This window comes from Trachemys scripta, chromosome 2, assembly GCF_013100865.1.
Source record: "Trachemys scripta elegans isolate TJP31775 chromosome 2, CAS_Tse_1.0, whole genome shotgun sequence".
In the NCBI taxonomy this organism is placed as follows: Eukaryota; Metazoa; Chordata; order Testudines; family Emydidae; genus Trachemys; species Trachemys scripta.
In genome coordinates this window covers 234,614,301-234,639,666 of record NC_048299.1, presented here as the reverse complement: position 1 = coordinate 234,639,666, position 25,366 = coordinate 234,614,301, and the positions used below count along the sequence as shown (strand labels likewise).

Below are 25,366 nucleotides of genomic sequence, written 5' to 3'. Positions count from 1 at the left end.
CAGAAAAGGACATCCTCTTGCCAAATTTCAAGTCCTTTCTCCAAAGACTGGAGGTGCTAGACTTTCTCACAAAAAAAAATCACCAGATTTTTTTAAAATGGGAAAAAACGTATATTTTTCACTAGTCTCATTCTTGGAAATTAACCATTTCCATTTTGGCTGAAATGTTCCAGAACATTTCAGTCTGAGCCAGACACCTGGAAGTCCAAATAGTTAAAGGTTTGCAAAGTTCTAAGCAACTGAAAATGTTATCCCTTTTCACAGCATACCAAGGCTTGGTCTACATTGTGGGGGGGGGGGGGGGGAGGGGAGGAGAGAGTCGATCTGGGTTACGCAACTTCAGCTACGTGAATAATGTAGCTGAAGTTGACATACTTAGATCTACTAACATGGTGTCTTCACAGCAGTAGGTCAACTGCTGACGCTCCCCCGTCGACTCCGCCTACACGTCTCATTCCGGTGGAGTACTGGAGTCGACGGGAGAGAGCTTGGTGGCCAATTTATCACGTCTTCACTAGATGCGATAAATCGACCCCCACTGGATCGATCGCTCTGGAGTTAAGTGTAGACATGCCCTAAAGTATGGTAGATTCCTTTCTATGGTGTTAATCATTATGATTTTTAGTAGATATTACTCTGTTTTGTGAAGCTCTGTGCTTTGTCCCAATATGTATCTTACTTAATAGAGAACTGATCTCATAATATTAAATGATACCGGACTAAACACTCTTGAACCATCATCCTTTACTTTGTTTTATTGATTAGCAAATAGAACCCTACTCATACTGTACTTTTAGCATATTGGACAAAATTTGCACCATATCATTAACTAGCAGCAACAGCAGTACATATTTTTAATTAAATCTCATTTCTATTTTTCCATCTAGGGAACTACTGAGTCATCCAATATCATATTGTCTATTCTACTGAAATAGTATATTACACCATATTTGTATTCGAACCACATCCTACCATATTGGAAAATGGATGCTTGATCTTGTTCCCACTGCAATCAATAACAAAATTCTCATAGACTTTACGGGAAATAGCATCATCTGCTTAGATACTGTTATTTAGACACATGTACCACATTGTCTTTATGCTACAACAAAACAATGCACCATACTGGGGTAAGACTGACTGTTATGAGAAGGTATAATGGACATTATATTTTATTTATTTATTATATTTTGACATTTACAGTATGTAATATCATACTGAGAAATGACTGACAGCAAGCCATACTTGGTAGTGACTTCAGGCAAAATTCTGTTCTCAGTGCAAACCCAGAGTCAATTCATTGATGTCAAAGTGTTGCACAACTATAAATAAGAGCAGCATCTGACCCCTAAAGTCGATGTAATGGCAAAAGAATCACACACACTAAAATGAAATTTTACCAATTTTGTAAGTTTCAAATGCAGAGTACACTAGGATCTTTTGGGTCTAGTCTAACTCCCAATTCAAGTCAATGGAAAGAATGTAATTGTCCTCAGTGGGTCAGGGTATATTGCTAAAGGAAGAATATATTAAAACATTTTCAAACTAGAATTCATACAGTCAGGCATCTTAATCTATAGTAAATAGAACTGGTTAGAAAAATTAAACTTTTGAGAAAATGGAAAGTTTTTAGAAAAAATGTTTTCTGATTAGCTCCAACACTTAAGCATCTAAATATAAATAACTGGATTTTATTTAGAGGTGCTGACCACTGAAAGTTCCCACTGAGGTCAGTCTGAGCCACAGGTGATTAACACCTCTGAAAATTGAGCTGCTTTTTTGTAAGTGCCTAATTATGGATTTACAGCGGATGCCTGGCTTTAGGCACTCTGGTAAAAAAAAAATGTGGCCCAAGCTTATTGATACAGGTTTGTTAATGTTACTTGTTTAAACATGTTATAGTTACATTTGAGGCCATCTAACATGTTTCAGTTACAAATTCCACTGGCAATAATAGCACTTGATTTGAAATAAGTATAAATTTAACATCCCCAAAAATGCACTGCCATATCAGAAGTTGTGGCCTTTCAAAGTTTCAATCAAAAGTCCATATGTTCAAGGTGCCCATACCATTCCCCCAAGCTATAAAACATCTTTTCGAACAGCTCTGAAGGTAGTATAATATTATTTTTATGACCAAATGCTCGGTATAACTGATGATTATGGATGAAAGTTACATTTTAAAGTGAAATGGCAACTACTGTACTTAGCAATTTCCCTGCATTTTGAAATAAAAGTTGAAAGTTACAAAACAAGGCACAAAGTTGTAGAATAACTTGTAATGTGTTATTCTACAACACTGCTGATACTGCAGGGGGACATCAGGACTAAGGGCCTGACCCAAGGCCTACTGAAGTCAATGGGAGTTTCCCCACTGACTTCAAAGTGCTTTGGATTGGAACCTATGGATCAAATCTGTCTTTATCTTACTTACACGGGCAGTCACATAGATTTCAATAAGATCACTGACTTCAAAACAACTACTTGTAGTGTACTTGTATAAAGCAGATAGGATTTTGCCAATTCTATGTACCATACTGAATTACTGTCAATGAGATTTAGTAGTATAACATACCATTTAGGAAACAATTCAGCACTAACACCATTACGCTATGGAGAATTTATTACTAATGAATATTATAAATATGGAGTTATGTATGAGACAACAGTCCATGTTTACATTGTAAGTGGAGAGAAATTATAAAATGAAAAAGTTTATTTAAATAATAATATTTTAACAAATTCACCAAAAGAAGTTACTAGTCTCTCAAACTTTTATTTAACAAGTGTGTGTGTGTATATGTGTGTGTGTGTGTGTGCACATATTATTATTAAAAAGATTGTTTGCTTAGGTCATGAACATTCCTTTTAGGCTTTCAGACCTGACCATTCTGCTCTGGACCAGTTCCACCAGCACCTGTTGGGCTAGATGTGAAAAACAAAAAAACTTGACTTACAGCCACATTCAACTTTTATTTTAAATACAACATCAGGAATTTTTTACCACTTCCAGTATAAAGGCTTACACCTGCAAACTTGCTACTGTAGGTTGCCTTTGTACCCGTTCAATGACTGCCCTATGGCCCCTTTATGCTAGATAGTCTGGTGCAAAGGGGTGATAGGACAGATGTAAGTCCCCTTTTCCCCCACTCAGGAAATACCCATTTTAGGAGTCTTCTAGGCTGAGTAGTGTCTCTACCAATATTGTGATCCCTCCTGCAGCAGTCCTACTATGCAGGAGGCATTCCAGATAGGGCTGGGCCTGAAGAGGAAGGGGCACATCAGCATGGGAGGAGGCACGGCTGTGGAATCCTTTCAGCCCAGCAGTTCTGCACCCCTGCGATGGCACATAAGGGGCCATTGCAACAGTGATGCAAGTTAGGACTGCCTAACTGCCTAACTGCAAATCTGGTCCCAACGTAACTCACAGAAATATTCCTTAATTATGCCAGTACTACTACTGACTTGCATACTTAACAATGTAACCATATTTCATCTAAAAAACAAAAATATAAACCCAACCACCCTGGAAATTAGGTCTGTAAGCAGGGTTCTGCATTCTGGGATTTTTTGTTTGTTTTTTTGTGGATAATAAAAAGCGAAAGTTAAAAGCGAGGCTGCTGTGGCTGAAGTGCTGATGAAAGCCCCCCAGAGCTAAGGTGACAGAGAGGGTAATGACCCAGAAGGAAAGGTCACTTGGAGGGGATCTTATAAACATTCCATTATTTAAGCCTTAACTGAACCGCTGTTGAATTTTTCTCCATTTCAATTGCTGCCCTCCTCCTCCTTTTACTCCTCTCCCCTCTTCCATCCCTCTCCTATTGCTTCTTTTTCTTTCATCCTTCTGAGTTGTGCCGACGCCAGGGGAGAGGTCCAGAGCAGGAGGGAAGGTCCAGCAAGTCTGAAATAAAAAAAAAATTACAAAGAAAAGATAAAATGGGTTCAGAAATGCAGTTAAATAAAACAACAATGTTTAATGCATTTTTCCCCTTCTGATAAATGGTGCTTTTTAGGCAGTGAAAATAGTTCCTGCTGTAACTCTGTGGTTATGGTTAGTGTTACAAGATTCATTATTATTTTGTAGCAGTAATTTCTGAACCCATTTTAAAATTTCTGCTGTGGTATGCCATACCATACTACTTACTGTCTTAGGCCCCAATTCACGAAAACATCCCATTTCGGAACAGCACTTAGGCTTTTTGTTCTAATTGCTGTCCTGAATCAGAGCATCAACACTTTTCTGCAAGCTTCTCTGCATAGGCAGACCTTTGCATCCACTTGGAGCCCTACTGATTATCACACAGGGGCAGCTTGCAGAATGGGGACCTTATGACATGTGATGGCAGAATTTGGCTCATATGTCATACTATTGCCTAGTACAGGGGTGGGCAAACTTTTTGGTCTAAGGGCTGCTTCGGGTTTTGTAAATTGTATGGAGGGCCGGTTAGGGGAGGGGGTCATGGCCCGGCCCCCACCTCCTATCTGCCTCCCCCCGCCCCGGGACTCCTGCCCCATCCAACCCCCCCTGTTCCCTGACAGCCCCTCTGGGACCCCTGCCCCATCCACACACCCCCGCTCCCTGTCCCCTGACTGCCCCCGGACTCCCACCGCCCCATCCAACCCCTCCTCTCATTCCTGACAGCCCCTCTGGGACTCCTGCCCCATCCAACTGCCCCTTCTCCCTATCCCCTGATTGCCCCTGGAACTCCTGCCCCTGACTGCCCCCTGCCACCCCATCCAACCCCCCCCTCCTTCCTGACTGCCCCCCCAGGACCCCTGCCCCCATTCATCCCCCTGTTGTCCCCTCCGACCACCATCCACACCCCCGCCCCCGACCACCACCCCGAACTCCCCTGTCCTATATCCAACCCCCCCACCTCCTGCCCCCTTACCGTGATGCCTGGAGCACCGGTGGCTGGCAGCGCTACAGCCGCTCCGCCTGGCTGGAGCCAGGCTACGCCACTGCCACCACGCAGCACAGAGCACCGGATCAGGCTGGGCTCTGCAGCTGCACTGCCCCAGGAGCTCACAGCCCAGCCACCCAGAGCATTGCGCCGGAGGTGGAGTGAGTGAGCTGAAGCTGAGGGGGAGAGGGGACAGCAGGGGAGGGGCCGGGGGCGAGCCTTCCAGGCCAGGAGCTCAGGGCCTGGGCAGGACGGTCCCGTGGGCCGCATGTGGCCCGCGGGCCGTAGTTTGCCCACCTCTGACCTAGTAGTTCAGTCAGCAGTTGTATACTTTCATATACTGGAAATGTATTATGCCACATGCTCCTTATATTCCAATGACAAACATTCTGTTTGATATTAGATGTGTTAGCAATAAATATATTAGCATGGTGTCCAGCCATGGTGCCTTAGGTGCATAATGCAAAAAAGGGAGACAAGCCAGAGACTCCATGAATTCCACCAAGGACTTCATTATTACCAGGCTATTTTATGTAAGAGGTGCTCAGATACTACAATTTCAATAGGCAGTACAAAACCTTAAGGTGGATATATAGATACACTGTGAAGAATAAATATGAATGCCAAGTGCCTCCTAGTCTGGTGAAGTGTGTACATGATATTGTAACTATATACTCTATTGCTCTTAGGAAAGGGTTATGTGAATGTTTTACACTGTGAACTCCAACCTATGTCTCTTGAGTCTTATTAATCAATCAGATTTCTCACTTAATGCATACCATTTTAATATGGCTGTTATGTGCCTTATTTTAGAATATGAATAACACTATGCTGTTTTGGGAATTAACTCAGGACATACCATGTTTTGTACTTATTCATATCATACTGAACTATATACTTTACTAGCTTGATTCAGGTTTCCTTTTATAGTACTTTGGACTATACAGTATAATTTAAATTACATAATTACATAATGGTGATGACAGCTGAAAAGTGTGGCCAACTCAGGCACCTTACAGGAATTTGCATTGCAGAATTCACAAAACTCTCCATAAATCCCAATCTGTTTACATAGTTTTATCACTCTTCTAAAATCCTACAAAAAAATGTTGCAGACACTCATACAGCAATTGCCAAACCCTTGCACTCAAACAGGACTCCATATTATCTATAAGCTATAATAGCTCGTTATTTTTTGTCACACTTCATTTTACTGCTGATGGGATCTCACCGCTATCTCTAATTGGATTCAATTCACATTCTATTGCAATAGATTATGACATCATACTATACTAGTTAGTGGTATTCATAGCAAGGCCATTGTACCATGACAGTAGACAAGCTCTACAGTTCTGCCATTGGATTCTGATCTTAATCCTTCACTTACCAATGGACTTTGAAAAACCATTTGTCAGTAATATTCTAGGAATTTGTTTAAATGAGCAATTAATGATAACTAAGTCAAGGGGGTGAGGGGGATTTTTGCCACTTACTTTATCTACTCATAAATTGTAAAAATTGTGACTGTATATCAGCATATCCAAACTGTATATATTTGATTGTATTCCTCTCCCCACACCCTTTGTACTTTGCCTCTTTTCTCAGGCTCCCTACAGGTGGACCCTTGTATCCATTATATGAAGTAAATGGATTTTTGTGCAGGCTCATGGGTGGTGGAACTTACTGCAATATCTGGGCCTTAGGTTATAAGCTCTTCTGGGAAGGAACAATGAATGAAGTCCTGACTTCACTGGAACTAAAGGGAGTTTAGCCATTGGCTAGAGCTAGTCTGATTTCCCCTCTTTCCCTTTTTTCCTCAAAATTTTCCACTCAGTTTTTTAAATTTTCACCAACAACTCAAAACCCAAAATTATTCCAGTTTTTGGCCAAAATCTTTTGATAAAAACTGCAATTTTCCACAGAAAGAAGATACTTTTTTGCAAAAGATTTTGTTTAGTCAAAATTCAGTTTTCAAAAGAGGGCTTTTCCAGGACTGCATGGGGTATAAATACCACCACCTCTGTCCTCTTCCAATCAGCAGGAAGGGTAGTGCCCACTCCAGCACCACCAGCTTGTTCCAGCTGCTTCCTACTCTTCTTTCCTCCATCCCCGTACATTTTCCCTCTCCTTCCCCTGTACTATCCAATTGTAAGAGGATTCACCAAAGGGGCAACAATCCCTTTTTTTCTAGCCAGTTGGACAAGGAACCACCACAAAGAGCTTCAGTGAATACAGTTTATATGGAAAATTTTCAGCTTTCCTTATCACTGACTTAAATAGGGCTAGGATTTCACGCAATATCTTTGTATTTATCTGTAAAGCACCCTGGGGTACCAATTCTGATGATAGGGGCCACTGTGTGTTATAATAATAACAATAATAATAAATAACAGCAGCTGATACATTGAAGAATTATCCCCCATGGCAAAAATGAGACAGTAACACCAAAACTTAAGGGTACATTTTCTTTTCAAAGGGCATAACTTTAATTTATTGTTTATAAGATTTACGTGTATACATCTGGAGGAGCCAGTCTTGCAGTTGTTCCATGTAGAACCCCCATTTTAATCAATGGAAGCTTTGCATGCAGAAGGAAAACAGAATCAATAGTGAGGAAAATGATTCCGCTCTCCCACTCCAGCATTTTAAAAGACTGACCTGAATTTATCCAATTTAGAGAATGGCGAAAACTGACCTCACTAGCAGCATTCCTAATTTAGGGTCTAAGCCTACTCCCAGTTAAATCAATGGGAATTTCAAGAGCAGAATTGGACCCAAAAGGTTGATACTTACAACGTGATATAATCAAGCCCTTTCATAGGCACCTGAATGTAAGTGTTTTGTTTTTAACTGTACCTACATGGTAACCACATAGTATTATACAGCATGTACAGTGACTATTTGCACAGAATATTTTTTCAGTGTTAAACAGCTTCCATCTTTTCAAATATTTAAGTAAAAAGGCTCTTTCAGTATTATAATTAGGCAGGAATTTCCTTCTTTTCTGTCATAAGAAGCTTTTTATTTAACAGTCTGGGTACTGGACAGCATTAGAAACATGATGCTCCACTTACTATATACCATGGGATTCATGGTGCTGAATAGCCATAACTCCCACCAAGTTCACTGAAAGCAGCAGGTGCTCAACACCTCTTTGGATGAGGCCTTGTGTGATTGTCCAGGTATTTATAAAAAGCTTTGTCAAACTCATTAATTACTTTTTTCTAGATTTAATTAATCACTATTGCTGAGATAAAATGAATGCTTAATATGATGCAAACATTTTAATATTTTAAATACTAAACAACTCTAGTATCAAACAGCACAAATCAAAATGGCTTCCACGAGATTGGATTTATAAATCCAAAACACTTGGAAGCAAAATAAAAACTACCATGTACACAGGATGCCCTCAGAACATAATACTGTACCTCCATTTTCAGTTTACAAGTTCTCTGTTTCACTTGACATGTCAGCCACTAAATATCTATGTGAAGCTCTTAGCTGAGAGTGAGACATCTTTGGCTTTGAGTGTCAATACGATATGCTGCTCTACAGACCAAATACAGACTTGTTATAATCATGTAAAAATCCCACTAATATTTTATTTTGGACTATTATCTCCTTTTTCTTGACCTTACACTATACAGACCCAGTGTCCAACCACAATAATGATCTAGAGGAAATAAAATGGAATGTGATTCAATCAAATTAAGATTGCAGGAATATTTCTTGGTCACAGAAACATTCAACGTATATTTACATGGCAACTGGGAGCGAGCCTCCCAGCCAAAGGAGTCAAGCTTGTGCTAGCGGGGCTTGAGTAAATGTGCTAAAAATAACAGTATGGAGTTTGGGCTCTCAAGCCCACCTGATACCCAGGGCTGGGGAGCCTAAGCCACAATGTCCATACTACTACTTTTAGCATGGTAGCTCAACCCCTGCTAGTGTGATTGTGTGTGGAGGTTTGCTCCCAGGTATAGTGTAGGCATACCTCCAGAAGCCTGAGGCCTGCTTTTCACCAAACTGGTTAATAGTATCAAGGTTCTATTAGATCCATGTTGCTTCTTGATGCTCAGGTATGTTCTGTACTGCCTTTATAATCTGTGGTTTGTCAAGAGGCTGTGACCATTTTTTCCCTGAGGACCTCATTCATGCGGAAGTAAAGTATCCCCTGTGCTCATATTGCTGCACTGATTCACTGGAGTTCAATTTAATGGAGGTAGTAATAATTGGAGGTAACCTAAATGACATCAGTTCTCCCATCATTTGGTAAAGTCCCTCTATGCAAACCTCATTTAACCAGGACTCCACAGACTTTGGGTAAAAGGGTCATGACTGGGCAGTGAGAGAAAAGAGCCTGAAGAGCACCATTTTATCTAGTATCATCCTCATGAAGAGGTCTCTGTCAGAAACAATTTCCATGGGTTCCACCTCTGCCTCTTTAAATGCTTCAGAGGCTAGATTTGTGGCCATATTATTATTTATAGCACAGCAACCCCTAGAAATCTCAAACAGGGCAAGTCCCCTTGTGCTACACGTTGACATGGCAGAATGGCTCTAAAAGGAGTCTGATAACAGGGAGGACCAAGGGGCTATGATACCATACATAGTGATTTATGTAAAATGAAAATTAGATAGACTGACAGATATATAGAGAATACCATAGAGGGTATGGCTTTCTGGCTGAATAACCTGATCCTTAGTGGAAATCTTGAGATCTATAATATAACCCACACAGATTTTAGTATATCGCAAGGTTGGAGACCTCAGCCCCTGTCCATGCTGCAATCTGTACAAAACTCTCCAACCAGTGGAAACCAAGTGCACTAAAGGTTGCAGAGTTTTCTACTTAACTTTAGCCAGCAATCAGCTTTTTCACACTGGAGTGTGTGCACTGGGAGTGGGTAACCATAAAGATACTATTCCCCTAAAAAGAAAAATGTTGGCATAATAACTATGTAAGAACTAAGGGTTAATTGATTAGTTAAATATTTTACTAACTCTGTATCAGGCTGAAATTACCTGTAATTATATACATCTATTTTAAATACATTCCAGGCTTTTATAGTGATAAAACAAATTAATTGTATTAGTGCCTAGCAACCTGAAATTTGCTTAGTAATTTGAAAGGGCAATTTGATTATTTGTTTTAATTGCTGGTGCATGACTCATCGAGTCAGAAAATCACACTCAATTGTGCAAAAATAATGCTTTCCAGAAAAGTGATCCAAAATCAAAGTCCAAGTGCTTCTAAAAGATTAAATTAATTATTGAAATTAAAACTACATTTCTAAATGACAAGAAAATAATCATGAGTTAAAATGATGCAATCTATTCAGCTGCATAAGAAAGATCAACAAAGAGGTGGAGGAGTTTGAAATACTACCTCGACCTTTTTTTAAACTAACAAATAATGAGATTTCTTTAAATGTTACTACACAGCATATCAGTTGAAAAATAACTGAATGTATGCAGTGTTCAGCAAAGGAACAAGTAGCATCAGTGGTCACTCAAAGCAAAAATCTAAACAAAGCAAAAACCACAAATTGAGCAACAATACTTTGAGTCTATATCTGTGACCAAACAAATCTATACAGTTGTCTAACTTCTCATATTATAATGCTGAGTTTTGAATCACCTCTAACATGCAGTGTTCTTTTTTTCTGGATCCTAATCTTGCAAACATTCACACATGTGAATAACTTCATGCACACAAGTAGTGCAATTGACTACTCATCCCTGTAATATTACTTCCAGTGTGTTTGCAGGATTAGGGATAATGTTCTGAATAATTAGTTGTTTACAGATATACTAAGCAATAAAAAGGCACGGTCATCCTTTATTTAAGATATCTCTTACACACGCTATTGAGTTTTTATATTTATTTTATATTTTATAGACCATAACCAAAAAGTTATGGTCTATAAAATATCTCTCTCCAAACTTTCCTCGCCTTTTTTCACTATTCAACATCCTCGCTCCTTCCCTTTCTTTCTCATCTATTTGTGCTCTTTTTCAGATTCTCACTGACTTTAATATGTTCCTGTTGTGAATGCTACTTGTGCCATAAGTCTTTTCATGCTCAGTTCTGCAGGGTTGGATTTTCTTAAAGGAAAACTGAGCCTATGTTGCTCTGCCTCATCAACAAGGAAGTTGGTAGAGAAATAAACACTTGCCCCCATGAATACGTTCTGAAAAGTATTTTTAAGGGTTATAGTTGGTATTTCTGAATCTGGCTCTGGACGTTGCTTGGAAAGGCATGCTATTTATGTCACCTACATTGTTGGAGCCTAAAAGAATAATTTGGAAACTAGCTAAATAGAGTGATTGTTCAAAAATCATAAAATAATTTCAGCAGATAAACAAATTGATGTCATAATGTTTATGTCCATTTATTTAGATATTATTTTGTTTTCTTATGATAGACCTATGTTGAAGAAGGCTATCCACTGGGTTACAATCTATTCCATTGGGTACCCACATTCACAGAGACACAGATGACTGTTTTTCATTAGCAAACAGGGCACTTTCAATCTGGGTTCAAAAAATCAAACTGTAATTAAAAATAAGAAGGACTCATCTATGTCCTTGGGCAGTGTGAGTGCCAGTGAAGTCAATGGGAATTATACGTGCATATATGAGGGCAGAATCAAGCCCTTAGAAATCTTGCAAAGTTTTTACATAGTGTTATGTTGTTTATCTTGTGAACTTTTTGATGGTTGGCCTGAGTTAAATGGGAGAAAATTTGCTATAAGACAGAACTAGCCTGTTAATGGCTGATAGGAAGTACTGCTTTTTAGGACAATGACTAAGAACAGAATCTAGGAAATAAGTACCTTGAGAAGAAACTGTAATTAGAAACATTGTTTTAAAAAGTAACTTTCATTTTCATGCTAAACAGAAGGAGGCTATTATGGTAATACATACTGGTCACTTCATTATCCAAAGGGCCTTGGTGGTATGAATAGAAAAAAAGGGAGAATGGAAACTCCTACATACTGGAAATTAACGAGTTGTGTGAAAAAATTTCCCCAGTGTTGGGATATGGGGAAAGGATTATTTGCTTCTATCATCCATTATTTGCTTCTATCATCCAGCGCTGGAATGGCTAATATCCTGAGTATTGCTTATTTCTAACTCAGTGCTCATCTGATGTTGAGGGCAGCCAGAACCCTGTAAAGTCAGGCTGTTCACTAGTCAGATTTTCATTCAGTAGGTACTGAAAAATTATTTGGGTGAAAAACAAAACAACAATTGCTTTCCAATGTTTTCAGTTTACAAATTTCTGTAAGAGCAGTTAACTCTCCCACCTCCCTTTAAATATCAGAAGAGAGATTTAAAATATAAAGTAGATAATATTCAAGCCTGGACATGTACCACTTGCAGAAGTTAAAATTACTATAGTACTAGCAGTATTTCCCAGTATAAACATAGGGAATGCAGCAAATATTATGGCAAAGGTAATAACACAGTTAATGAGATGTCCATTTTTAAATTTTTCTAGTTTATTATTTATAAAATTTGATATCTTGAAAATAACTGAACAATTTTACTAGTCTTGTACAGTATTTATATTGGTGGCTTTCCAAACGTGAATGCAAATTAACACACGAAGTCCTGTTTTCAATAACATTAAACTATGACATAAAGCATCAGAAGCATGGACATTTCAAGTTGAGCCTGATACAGCATTCGCAATTAAGTTGTACTGTGCATAGATGTTGCAGCATATACAGAGCCAAACACTGTTCTACTTACAAAAGTAAGCTCCTTGACCCCTGTTATTAAAAGTGCATATGCTGTTTTGTGCATACACAAGTTGTTCATGCAAAATATTCAATACAACCTCAACTTGTGCACATGAAAGGTATGTGTGCACATCAGTTCCTGAGTTGTGCACATGCAATGGGTATTTTGTACACTCCACTTGGGTGTCCATAATAGTGCACTTCTAAAACTTTTTATCATGGATTTCAAGGAAGGATTAAGTGACCAGGATTTTACTCATAGTCAGCAACTATCTGTACAAATTACTGATATCTCACACCTGCGCAGAAAAACAGTTATGGGCCAAAGAAATCTTGGTCCATAAATTACTTGCCTGATTTATTTGTTTAAACACCTTACCAATACTAAAAATTCTGGGTTTATTGTCCACTCCTCTCAACTTTATGAAAAACTGAAAAAAATATAATTTAAAACTATGCGGGAAAGTAGTGCATAGCATGCTGATCACTATTTTGTAGTCATTCATTTTTTTAATTCTGAATTATGAAAATATAAATAGGATTAGCAGAATTCAATTTTAATATAACTCCAATAAATAATATCATTATTTACTTTTAGAATGTTTAAATTTTTATTGATTAATTTTTTACAGTTGCAGGAAATTATGGGAGGGCCAAACAATGGAGAGCTCAGGCAATAGTTATTTAATGACAGTAAAGTTAAAGCTTTATAACTATTCAAACACAAATTGTCAAAATCACATTTCAAAATATACAAAGTGAATATCCTTAAATCAAATTTCTCAAGCAGTATTTTTCTTACATTATATATCCGCAGATTTTGATTATCATCAATGGAAATATTTTTTCATCTTTTTGTGTGCATGGTGAAACAGACATTTACCAAGTTACTGATAAAAATCTAATCCTTCCAAGAATAAATAAAAGGAGAGATCTGGGACTTCTTAAAATGTGGATTATTGACCCAGTAGATTGTAACTACTCCAAAGAAAGTATTATAATCTATCATGTAAATATCTAGATAGTGACTTTTTGAAAGATGGATCATTGGCCCAATTGCAAATTAAATCTATGTGTTAGGGTTTGTTTGTTTTTATCACATTGTTGTTGTAAAAACCAACCAGCCATATATAATAGTTATTTTCCCACATCAGATAACTAAAATTTATTGGGTTTCGTTTCACAACATATCCAACAGAATGAGTGCACATTACAGACTTTGGATAAAACTTTTCAATTTAAAAGAGCAAAGTATTTGTGAGTTCCAAGAATATAAATATGTGTCTGAAGTTTCTAACTTCCAAATGCATTTGTATTCCCATTAATGAAAAATAGACAAAAAGTTTCTCTTTACATCTGGAAAGAAAAAAAGGATTGCCTAAAAGACAATGCTTAAATGCAGAGCAAATTGTTATGACCCAAGTTATAAATACTGAAATCTTTTCATAGAGAATACACTAAACAGCACCATCACAGTAAAGCAAACCATACAGAACACTGCAGATCCAAGTATTCGACACCTCAACTTTGATAAAATACTCAGCTCTATCTCTTTCTGGAAAAACTCCCAGTTGGAAAAATCTTTCAAAATCATATTTCAGTGCACCAATATCCTGTCTCTAAATCAGGAACAGTTTAGGTGCTGTTAAAGCAAAGTAACAGTTGCTTCCCTAATCTTGAACTCTCAGTGACCGTCACGGAAAGTAACTGTTTCCTATTCCCTGGCAGACAGTAGCATTAATAATCACCAAAACAAAAGGAAACACCTCAAAATATGCATCTGCTCAGAATTAATCGCCATCCCAACGAGCTAAACCTGACAGAGACGACCTGCTTGCTGCCTTGATTATTCCTTGTTAATTGAATAGTAGGAATTGGAAATAAGGGGGTTTGTTATCCTTATGGATGTGAAATATGTGTCAGGCTCATATGGCAGTGAGCCAGACCCTCTGAGGGATTGCTGCTACTGTTTCTCTCACAGCCACCTAAGATTTTCTAATGGGCGTTTTTAAAACACACACACACAACCCCCTTCTTACTCACAATCCAGTCCCGTTATTGTTAAGCCCTAGAAGCGTCCCTGCTCATAACTTGCATCTCACGGTTCCATTCAGGTTTGTCAGCTGGCTACCCGCATGTCTAGGATAGTACTGTACATAAACTATCACTCGCATCTTAACCGACCTGGGATAATTAGCGCAGTATTTTGGACACATCCGAGCGATCAAGAGCAGATAATTTAGTTTCGTCTTCATTTCATTGAGGACACATATTTAGCTAGGGATTGAGATATTTTTATTATTAATAATCATTATTATTCTCGTAACGTAATTTACAAAGAGTGGAAACGCCTACAAGGAGATGAAGTACCTGCACTGGGGAGATGTTCAGTTGTTCACTTCATCTTCCGTTGACAAGGAAACCAAACCGCACTTCATTCTCCAGGAAAACCTTCCACTGCCATCATTTTAAAATGTATTTATTTGTATATATGTGCATATCTATCATCATCATCCTGATAATCATCATAATAAAATTATCTCGGTAAAAGAATAAAAAAGTCAAATGTGCAAAAGTAACGATCATTGCTTTGGCTTTTTTTTTTGGCTTTTTTTTTTAAGGAGAAAAAAGTATTTAAAAATGATCAACTCTAACAAGCTGCAAGAAAAGTTTCACGTTATAAACGGGCATCAAAGAAAAAGAAGAAAAAACTGCTGATTGCACCGAGTGTCAAAAAAGGAAACAACAACCAAAAATAATAAAATTAACATCTTGCTCAGTGGCCTGCACCAGTATTGCAAGATCACAAACTCTTTGTAAACACTGCTGTAAAATGCATTTGCAATTCACATCTATATACCAAAAATTAAAAATTAAAAAAACCATCAAAACAACATCTGGAAAAATCCTCTGCAAAAGAGTTAGAAACATGCCTTTTTTTCCTCATCTTTAAAAAAAAACGCATATTTCACATTGCTTTCTTTTCTCGTGCCATAACAAAACCAGTTGCATATCTAGATCTAGAGATAGTAAATTTATATATGTTGTTGCTGGACTGGTAAGTCTTAATTTTATTGCATTGCTCAATTCCCAATGACTCCCAGCCCCAGCAGCACCTTTTGCTCACAGTTTAGTAACCATCGCATGCTAAGAAGAAGAAAAAAACAAAACAAAAAAACAAAAACAAAAAACTTGTCATCAGAAAAAGGATCAAATCCATTGAAACAATAATCAAAGAGGAAGAAAAAAAGAAGAAAAATAAAAAAGGAAGAAAAAAACAGGACAAAAAGAGGAGGACAAGAATGTCAGCGGAAAGGTACTCACCGAGCGGGAGTAAAAGAGAGGAATAAAAATGAGTTACTATAAAATACAGTATGGCGGTGGAAGAAGGAATGAGGCGCTTCCCCCCCTCCCCTCCTCTCTAGTCTCTGCCTCAGGCAGCTGACACGTGATTCGTAGCCAGGCTGACTCGCAGGCAGGGGGAAGGGGTTAGCCCCGCTGGAGCAGCCCAACTCACTCACACGGCGGCGGCGGCAGCAGCGAGCAGGAGGCTGGAGCCCGCAGCCGGGGGCAGGAGCTGGAGCCTGAGCAGCCGGCGCGGCGGCGGCGCGAGCCAAGCAGGTGCCTCTCGCCCCAGCTCCACGCGCCGCGCACACACACACGCCGAAGACACAGGCAGGGGCGCGGGCGAGAGGCAGAGGGGAGTTGAAAGCCGATGCCGTGCGAGCGGGAGCAGCTGCTGCGTGTGTGTGTGTGTGTCGGTGCTGCCACAACTTGCTGCCTCCTCACTTCAAAGTTATTGCTGCTGCTGCTGCTTCCAGTGCTGCCAAATCAAGGGTTTTACCTTCTCCAGATATATCCCCTTACTCTGGGGTGCCGATGGGGCTGGCTAGACTGGGTGGCAAGTGTCAGTGCAAGCCAGCGCTTCTCCAGCGCGTCCTGCCACGGCAGGGGGGCAGGGGCTGTGTGTTCTGGAGCTGTACTTTCTGCTGGGGCTGGATCTGCTCCGTCCAAGTGCAAACCCGAAGCAATGCTTGGCCAGAGCGCACTGGGCAGCACAGGCTCACGTTTGCAGCTGGACAGAAACTAGAAAGTGCCGAGAGACAAGTTCATTATTTCGCTACTTTGTTTTGCTTTCCTGGCCTCTGCTCAGTGTTTACCCTGTTGTTGGTGCGGTGGGGCTGTTGTTTTTAATAACAAAGTTATTGGCAGAGGCTTAAGTCAGACAAGTGACTGGAGAAAGGCTGCTCTGGGCAGAGCGCTTTGCAGGCAGCGTGTGCTAGCCAGAGAAGCAGCAATGCATCGTCACGCAGGACCGCTAGTTCCTCGGCAGGTTAACTCTTTCAGCCGGATGATAGGTGAGCCTGTTGTTCCCCACCAGCCGTTCTTGCTCACGATTAACGGTAGCCTGTGTTATCGAGAGAGGGCATTTGCAATCATCAGGGACCCCATCCAGCACCCCTCACTGGCCTGAGGTTTTTTTGTCTGAGTGAAGGGGGCCCTAAATCAGTCAAAAGCAACATGGTGTTCTGGACTGGACAGCCACATTATAAACTAAGCAAGTATCCCAGGCATCACCCACCAGTATTACTGTGTGGGAGCTGTGTAGGTTTTTTTGTTTTGTTTTTAAACTCAGACTTTAAGGCCAGAAAGGACCATCATGATAATCTAGTCTGACCTTCTGCACATCGCAGGTCACAAAACCTCACCCACACACACCTGTAATGCACTCATAAACTGTGGCTGAAGTCCTCAAAACTTGGTTTAAAGACTTAAAGTTACAGAAAATACACCGTTTATTTTAATTCAAATCAGCAAGTGGCCTGTGCTCCACACTGCAGAGGAAGGAGAAAATCCCTGTCTCTGTCAATCTGACCTAGGGAGAAATTCCTTCCCAACCCCAAATATGGTGATCAGTTAGACCCTGTGCATGTGGGCAAGACCCACCAGTCAGATGCCTGGGAAAGAATTCCCTGTAGTAACTCAGAACCGTCCCCATCTAGTGTCCTATCTCTGGCTTTTGCAGATATTTACTAATAGCAGTCATGAATGAGCCATGTGCCGTTGTAGGCAGTATAATGAGTCTCATTATACCATCCCCCCCATAAACTTATCAAGCTCAGTCTTGGAACAAGTTAGGTTTTTTTGCCCGCACTGCTCCCTTTGGAAGGCTGTTCCAAAATTTCACTCTTCTGATAGTTAGAAACCGACATCTAATTTCAATTTGCCTTTAACTTAAATAATCCTCTACCTCCCTGGTGTTCATCCTTTTGATATATTTGTAGACAGCAATCATATCTCCCCTCAGCCTTCATTTGGTTAGGCTAAACAAGCCAACCTCCTTAAGTCTCTTCTCATAAGGTAGGTTCTCCATTCCTCTGATCATCCTAGTAGCCCTTCTCTGAACTTGTTCCAGTTTGAATTCATCTTTCTTAAACAACGGAGACCAGAATTGCGTGCAGTATTCCAGATGAAGTCTCACCGGTGCCTTGTACAATGCTACTAACATGTACCTATCTCCCCTGGAAATGCCTTGCCTGATGCACCCTAAAATTGTATTAATCGTTTTCATGGACACATTGCATTTTTTAATAATCCAGCTCAATTTTAATTCCCCTGCCCTTATTAACAAACATTGCACTTGCACATAGAAGTCTGCTGGGACTAGGAGTAGCTTTTGCTGGAACTACAGTTAGAAATTGTCAAGCCCGCATCACTATCTAGCTAAAACATCTTATTAGCAAATTCTGTGTCTTAAACATTCTGGCTCAAATTTACTGGGCCAGAAAATATTTGTAATTTCATAAACAATGAAAAAAATATTTAAAACTAACAATAATATCACTGAATATTTACCTAATGATGTTGAGGCCTTATTGCTTACACAGAAAGAGAAGAAATAATGAGACTTTTGTGTGAAATAAATTCATTTATGACTACAAATACCTCCATTAACAAGGAACATATGTGGACTTTCCCCCTCTTTTACTCCTTGCTCCTTTTTCAACCCCTCATTCTCCCACTCCCCACCCTCTGGTATTTCCCAGCTGTAGTCAGTTAAAGACAGAGCTGTCATATTTGTCACCTCTTTTTTTTTTCTATTAAACAGAATAAAGCATTGAAAAACTCATCTCCTCTCACAACCTTTCTTTGCTATTGTGTTGGATCCATTCAGAGAGTTAGGAACCGCCCCAGTTGTTCCATTAGCACAGAAGCAGTTCTGCCATTCCCACTATTCTGTGTAAATTTAATTTGAGCAGCTGACATTCCATGAAGAACTTTCGAAAACATTCTATTTAGTCATTTAGTCATACTACACATAGTCAAACCTCTTAGCGAATCAGGACACAGAAGCTACAGTGAGTGTATTACACAATGAAATGATGATCCTGCACAGTAAACATGCTGTCCTGCTGAATAACATATTGATGACATCATCCCACCTTCCTCTCCTCTTTCCCCCAGTTTCTCCTATTCATGTGTAAATCACTCCAATTTCTTTCCTTCCATCCTTGTACCTGTCCCCTAGTGTTCTTGGCAAACAAATAAACTTTCCCTTTCTATTTCTTCCCTTCTTTCGACTTGTTTTAAAATCCCAGCTCTCCATAAGAAATGAGAAGAAAGAATAAAGGCTGGAGGTTAAAAATGTAAAATAAAACACTTGTTATTTTTTGTTGCTTTATTTTTATATTGTGCTTTGGATTTGTTCTGTCTTTTCACACTGCTTCCAGCAACTCTTTACAATTAAATTTGGCTCTCAGCAGCCGGGCTGTGCATCTCAGAATTCATAGTTAGGTATAAAATGGAAAAAATACTAAGGGATCCTTATAGATATAGAAAACCTCCAGGAAACAAAAACTGGTTAATATTGTAACTAACAAATCAACCACATCAAACTATCAAAAGCCTAGAGATTCAGCATGTATGAGAGATTTTTTCTTGATGCAAACATTAAATTCTCATTAGTATTAGGCACTGCATGAAGGACTATGACTGAACAAATTAAGGACTAAGGTCCCAATCCTGCATATTTATATAGTGTTGAACTTCAGTATGTGTGTATAGTCCCAGTAACTTCCTGTTTGCAGGATCAAGGCCTAAATTAGAATGCTCCTCTTTCCCCCATTTCCACCATTGTTTCTTAAACAGACATTTGAACATATATTTCTTTCTGTACAAATAAGAAGAAAATACATTATTTCATGTAAGAGTATATATTAATTGTCCAAAAAACAATTATAGATCTCACTGGTAAATCTGGATCACAAACACAGATTTAGGAATTTGTTTAGAGTACATCATTTTTGGAATACACATTTTATGTATTGTAGTACACATTATTTATCAGATGGATTACAAGATCTTGGCTATCAGGTGAATATGTATTTTGTGCCCTATCCTCATTTTGAAATGGCATATTTATTTGATACACTGTAACTGAGCCAAAAAGTCATTATGATTCATCGTGTAGGATCTGTACTTGAGCACTTTAAAAAATGTTATTGTTAAGGGATGATTTAATGGCCTAGGGACAGTGTTGTGAACTCTTCTATGGGAGAGCAAGCTCAGAAATTACAGCAAAACTCTCACTTCTCAGTTTGGCCAAAGTTGTGAGCATTGAGAAAATGAACTTTCAAGTCTCTAAAGGCTTGACCCTGCGGAACTTTAGAAGAGAGTTGAGAGACAGTGGCACTGATCCACCAAAAGATGGTGCTTTTCTACTCATAATCCAATAAGGTGAAGTAAGCTGTAGGGAGTGAATTCTACAGGTGGTCTGGTTAGAACACTGAGCCCAGCATGAGGCATTGAGCAACAGGTTGGTAGGGCTCTTTTTTTCTAGAAACCTTAGGAAACATTTCTGTGTCAGTGACTGGTCCTCCTGGCTGTCCTGCTATCAGTTTCTCCTAAGAGCAGTTCTTAAGCATACTCACTTAAGCCATTACTTCTGGACCAACAGGATACTGAGTGCTAGTGAAAAGTGTGCAGAGCAGAGTGAGAGCTCAGTGCTCAGCACCTACGCAGAGATGTTACAATTTGGTATGGAGAAATGAGTACAGTGCTCAACAATGTGAGCAAGTCTCTACACCTGCAGTGAATACCCAGTTGGAAGAGAAGGATTAGGGTCATTACTGAAGTCATGGCCAGGGCATAGGTATCTAAATACAATTCACTGCAAGCAAATGTTGTGTCTAGTGGCCATTTCTAGGATTTTCATTGACTTCTCTGAACCAGCCCTAGAGCCTCATCGAAGTATGATAAAAACTGCACTTAAAAGTAACTAAGAGTAGGGGCATGCATAAGCACTTACACACCCATGCCTTGGCCGCTAACATAGAAATACTTCTAATACGCTATTTCTCACAATCAGCTGCTCAGTGCTTTGTAACAAATGTTTTTGTAAACCAACTCGACTATACTACGCTCAGTAGTCCTACTATTGACTCAGTACAATCTCTCACAATCTTTATATTTACCCCGCAGGATCAAGCCCCCCGTTTGGGTATAGAAATAAGTGAGTGAATTTAAAGAGTGCCACTAAGCCCATAGTCTGTATTCAATGGATTGCATTTAAGACTCTGTGCTCTGCCTGTGGTCTACTGTGTATCCACCCTGCCGTAATAACTCTCCCCCATTCCTGCTGATGCTACCATGAATGAGTGGCTAGAGGTTTACTCAGATTGCTCAGCACTGCACATTATTTTTAAATATGCAGCAGCTTCTCTGCACAGGTGCTGAGCGCCCAGCCAGCACTAGCAATTTGGTTTTCAACATTTTGGTGAGCATGACTCAGCATCTTGCAGGCCTGAGCCCTAGATGGCAAAATATTGTCTAGCACCTCTTGTATGCAGGCAGGGTTTACAGATTAAAAAAAAAAAATCTATTTTCAGACACAGATTTTAGGCCCGATCCTGTCTTAATTGGTAACTTGGCTATGCAATGACTGTATGACCAGTCAGCATAGCTAGAGCACTGCAAGATCTGCCAGTATGACTTTCACAGTTGCAGTAAAGATTGGGGATTGAGAATTGATTACATTGGCAATAAATAAAAAAATAAAAAAGGAATTACCTAAGTGAAACTCTTATAATTGCACTTGTGAGCCAATGTTTGAAGGACAAGACATAACGTAGGCTTCTCAGAAATCTGCAAAATATAATTTTGAAAAGCCTGAATACATTTCTGAGTTATGTGAGTGTAAGATCTTTACAAACATATCTATTTTGTTTTTGTGTTTTGGATTGTTTTTGTTTCATTGCTGTAGTTTAGAGACTGCCAAACGGATTTATTTCACATTTTAAATAAAATTCAATCTGATTGGTAGACTACAGTGTTTCCTGAGACATTACTAAAGCCTAAAAAACTAAAAATGTTAGGCATCTTCTTGAATTTTTCACTCTTCCCTTTTACCACTATCTTTTTCACAGTGGTCTCATTTTCTAAGATCTTCATTCTGTTTTTCTCCCTTTTCCAGTTCTCTTTATGTTCACAGAATTTTTAGCACTCTTTTCCCTCCTATTTTCTTTCCAATGCTTTTTAAAGACGCTACATTTTTATATACAGTGAGACTAACTCACTTCTTCTATCACCTCCCTTTCAACTGAAACTTCCAAGAAGAGCACAATGTAGATTAAAAAAATCCAATAATAAGTGACAGAAGGAGTAAAAGTGAAAGGTAACTACTGTAAAGTAGGGCAAATGAAATATATGACTGCTGCACCTACAATATGAGTAAACTGAATAAAAACATTTTAATAAAATCTTCAATACCCTCTTTTCACTTTTAACTCATGTTGTTTGAGGGAGAGGGGAAGGGAGGGAAGCGAAGTGTTATGGCCTGAATGCTTTTTGCTTTCATTATTTTTACTACTCGAATATCATGACCTTTAAGGTAATCACATTACAATCAAAGTACATAGTGTACAACATGCTTCATTAGAATTGTATATTGTACATGTCCCCAGATTTGACTTCATACTGTATATAATCTTAAAACAAACCAAACGTGACAAGTGACATCTATATTTTTAAAAATTAAAAAATAAATCAACTCTTTTTAAGCCCCAAGAAAAGAGCATATACCCCTTTAATTTATTAATATTGTTGCAAGTGTCCTCCTGTCTTCAAAACAGTTGTTTTTTGCTGTTTTAAATTGTTCTCTACATGGAAGAGTTAATTAACAAATAAAACTAATAAAGGAGGCATTTTGCGGGGGGGGGGGGGGGGGGGGGGGGAGTTTTGCAATAAATAAGTCTATGCACAGTGTGAGATATAGCTGCATGTGACAAAATTCACTGGTCAGCACCATCTGCTATTATGCAATAATTTCCTACATGACAATCTCTATGTAAAGACAGTTCAAAACATGCTATTTTTTTTTTTTCAAGCAAGAGGTATCTGATGGCTTGATGACTGGAGCTGTAAAAACATGAAGACATCAAGAGAGACACAATAAAGCATTCAAAGGGACCCAGAGAGAGACAGTAGAGCATTCAAAGAGCCAGTCAGGCATAGAACCTAAGAGTGCATGTGACAGGCCAGGGACTAGATCAAGAGAGAGCACATCTGTGAGTCCACAAGACCAGAAAGAATAAAAGCTCAACTGAAGATTTTTTTTCTAAAAAATATTCTCTACTTCAAACAAGAATTAATTCAGGGAAGTCCTATGGCCTGTGTTACATAGGAGGTCAGGCTAGATTATCACAATGGTTCCTTCTGGCCTTGCAATCTATGAATCTGTAAGGAGTCTGGAGACATAAGTGAAAGGATTCTGAGAGAGAGAGAGAGAGAGAATGTGCTCAGCCTATAGGTGCCGACTCCATGGGTGCTCCAGGGCTGGAAATTTGGTGGGTGCTCTGCACCCACTGGCAGCCAAGCTCCCCACCCCACCCCAGCTCACCTCGCCTCTGCCTTCTCCCCGGAGCGCGCCACTTCCCCACTTCTCCTCCCAGTACTTACCACCGCAAAACAGCTGTTTCACGGTGTAACAAGCTGTAGGAGGGAGGAACGGGGACACGGTGCGCTCAGAGGAGGAGGCGGGGCTGGGGCGGGGATTTGGGGAAGGAGTCCAATAGGGGCAGGGAAGGGGCAGAGTTGGAGTGGGTACTTTGGGGAAGGGGTTGGAATGGGGGCGGGGCAGGGGTGGGAACAGGCGGGGGTGGGGTTGAGCACCCACTGGGGCCAGGAGAAGTTGGCGCCTATGGCTCAGCCCTCTGAAAATCTGATCCCGGGGTTTCCAGTTGGACACCCCGAAAATGAGGAACACACAATTAGTGAACACCTCTGAAAAGTTTTGTTTAAGTGACTGCCTAACATCACATAGGAACTCTGTGGCAGAGGCAGGGACAGAATCTAATTCTCCAGCACAGCATTCAGCTGACCTCCTTTCATTTCCTGCAGTTCCCTGCCTCATTCACTACCCACCTTTCAACTTCTCTAACAAATGAAACAGGGGTCCTACATGCAGAAGCCTCCTTCACTACACACCCTTCATTCATCCACAGAGCACTGTGCATTCTGTGCACTGAATGAGCCAGGGATCTTATGGAAAAAATATCATGAGATCAAGTAATTAAAGACTGTCTCATAATGCATACGAACAAGGAGCCTAAATTAAAGTTGCACAGGGAACCTGAATTCTAGCATTTCCTAATTTTTGAGACTTTGAGTTTGCAACCCTAATGTTCTTTTAACATAGGCTTGTGTGTGTGTGTGTGTCTGTGTGTGTGTCTGTGTGTCTGTATTATGTACAGTCATCCATACACACGTACAGATACCTTGTATATTATCACAGATTTTTTTTTCTTTTAGCTCTTCATTCTAAATGTTGACAAGAGTCAATCTTGCTTAAGTTTATGAGATCTGACATGAACACAGCCTATGGCAGTATGGCTGAAGGGAGTGGATTTTTTTTTAATGTTGTTTAATTTATCTGAAGCACTGGAGAGAAATGGGGACACACAGACCAAGGCAAAGCACCAAGTCTAGACCACTGGGCAAAACATAGAAACAGAAAGTCTTCAAAGTAAAATAATATTATTATATAATTTAACATAATTATACAATTTTATCTTATTCGTGGAAAATATAATGTGTAATTGGCAGATTCAAAAGATAGGCAGATGCCCGGGTCTGACCACAGCTTCCCCAGAATAAATCCCAAAGTATTTCCACTGATATGAGTGGAGTTACTCTAGAATTATGCTACTTGAGATCAGAACCTGCCTCCAGTACTTTAAAATGTATATGAGCTTGCTGAGTAACATCTTTTAAGTCATCATGTCCCTTTGTATTAAATATCACATTCCCTTTCATAGAATCATAGAATCATAGACTATTAGGGTTGGAAGGGATCTCAGGAGGTCATCTAGTCCAACCCCCTGCTCAAAGCAAGACCAACACCAACTAAATCATCCCAGCCAGGGCTTTGTCAAGCCGGGCCTTAAAAACCTCTAAGGATGGAGATTCCACCACCTCCCTAGGTAACCTATTCCAGTGCTTCACCACCCTCCTAGTGAAATAGTATTTCCTAATATCCACCTAGACCTCCCCCACTGCAACTTGAGACCATTGCTCCTTGTTCTGAGGAGGTGAAAGTAAGCCGGTACAGTACAGTATGGCATACCAGCAAGAGCCGGTACGCCATGCCAGACTGGACCATCTTCTCCGGCGGGGATTTAAAGGGGCCGGACTCCCCACAGCGGCCAGAGCCCC

At 39.7% G+C, this 25,366-nt stretch overlaps 1 protein-coding gene across 3 annotated transcripts in view; it reads right to left on the bottom strand.

Annotated features, from left to right (window-relative positions):
* The window catches only part of RALYL (RALY RNA binding protein like), a 585,620-nt gene extending 569,423 nt beyond the window's left edge, over positions 1–16,197 (bottom strand). The window contains exons 1-2 of one of the 3 annotated variants that reach the window (XM_034763204.1): positions 15,980–16,197; positions 15,026–15,112 (exon numbers count right to left, since the gene is read on the bottom strand). The gene's annotated coding sequence lies outside the window, so the exon portion shown is untranslated. The remainder of the gene's footprint in view (positions 1–15,025; positions 15,113–15,979) is intronic. The other 2 variants (XM_034763203.1, XM_034763205.1) reach the window with 2 other exon arrangements.
* Positions 16,198–25,366: the final 9,169 nt, after the last annotated feature.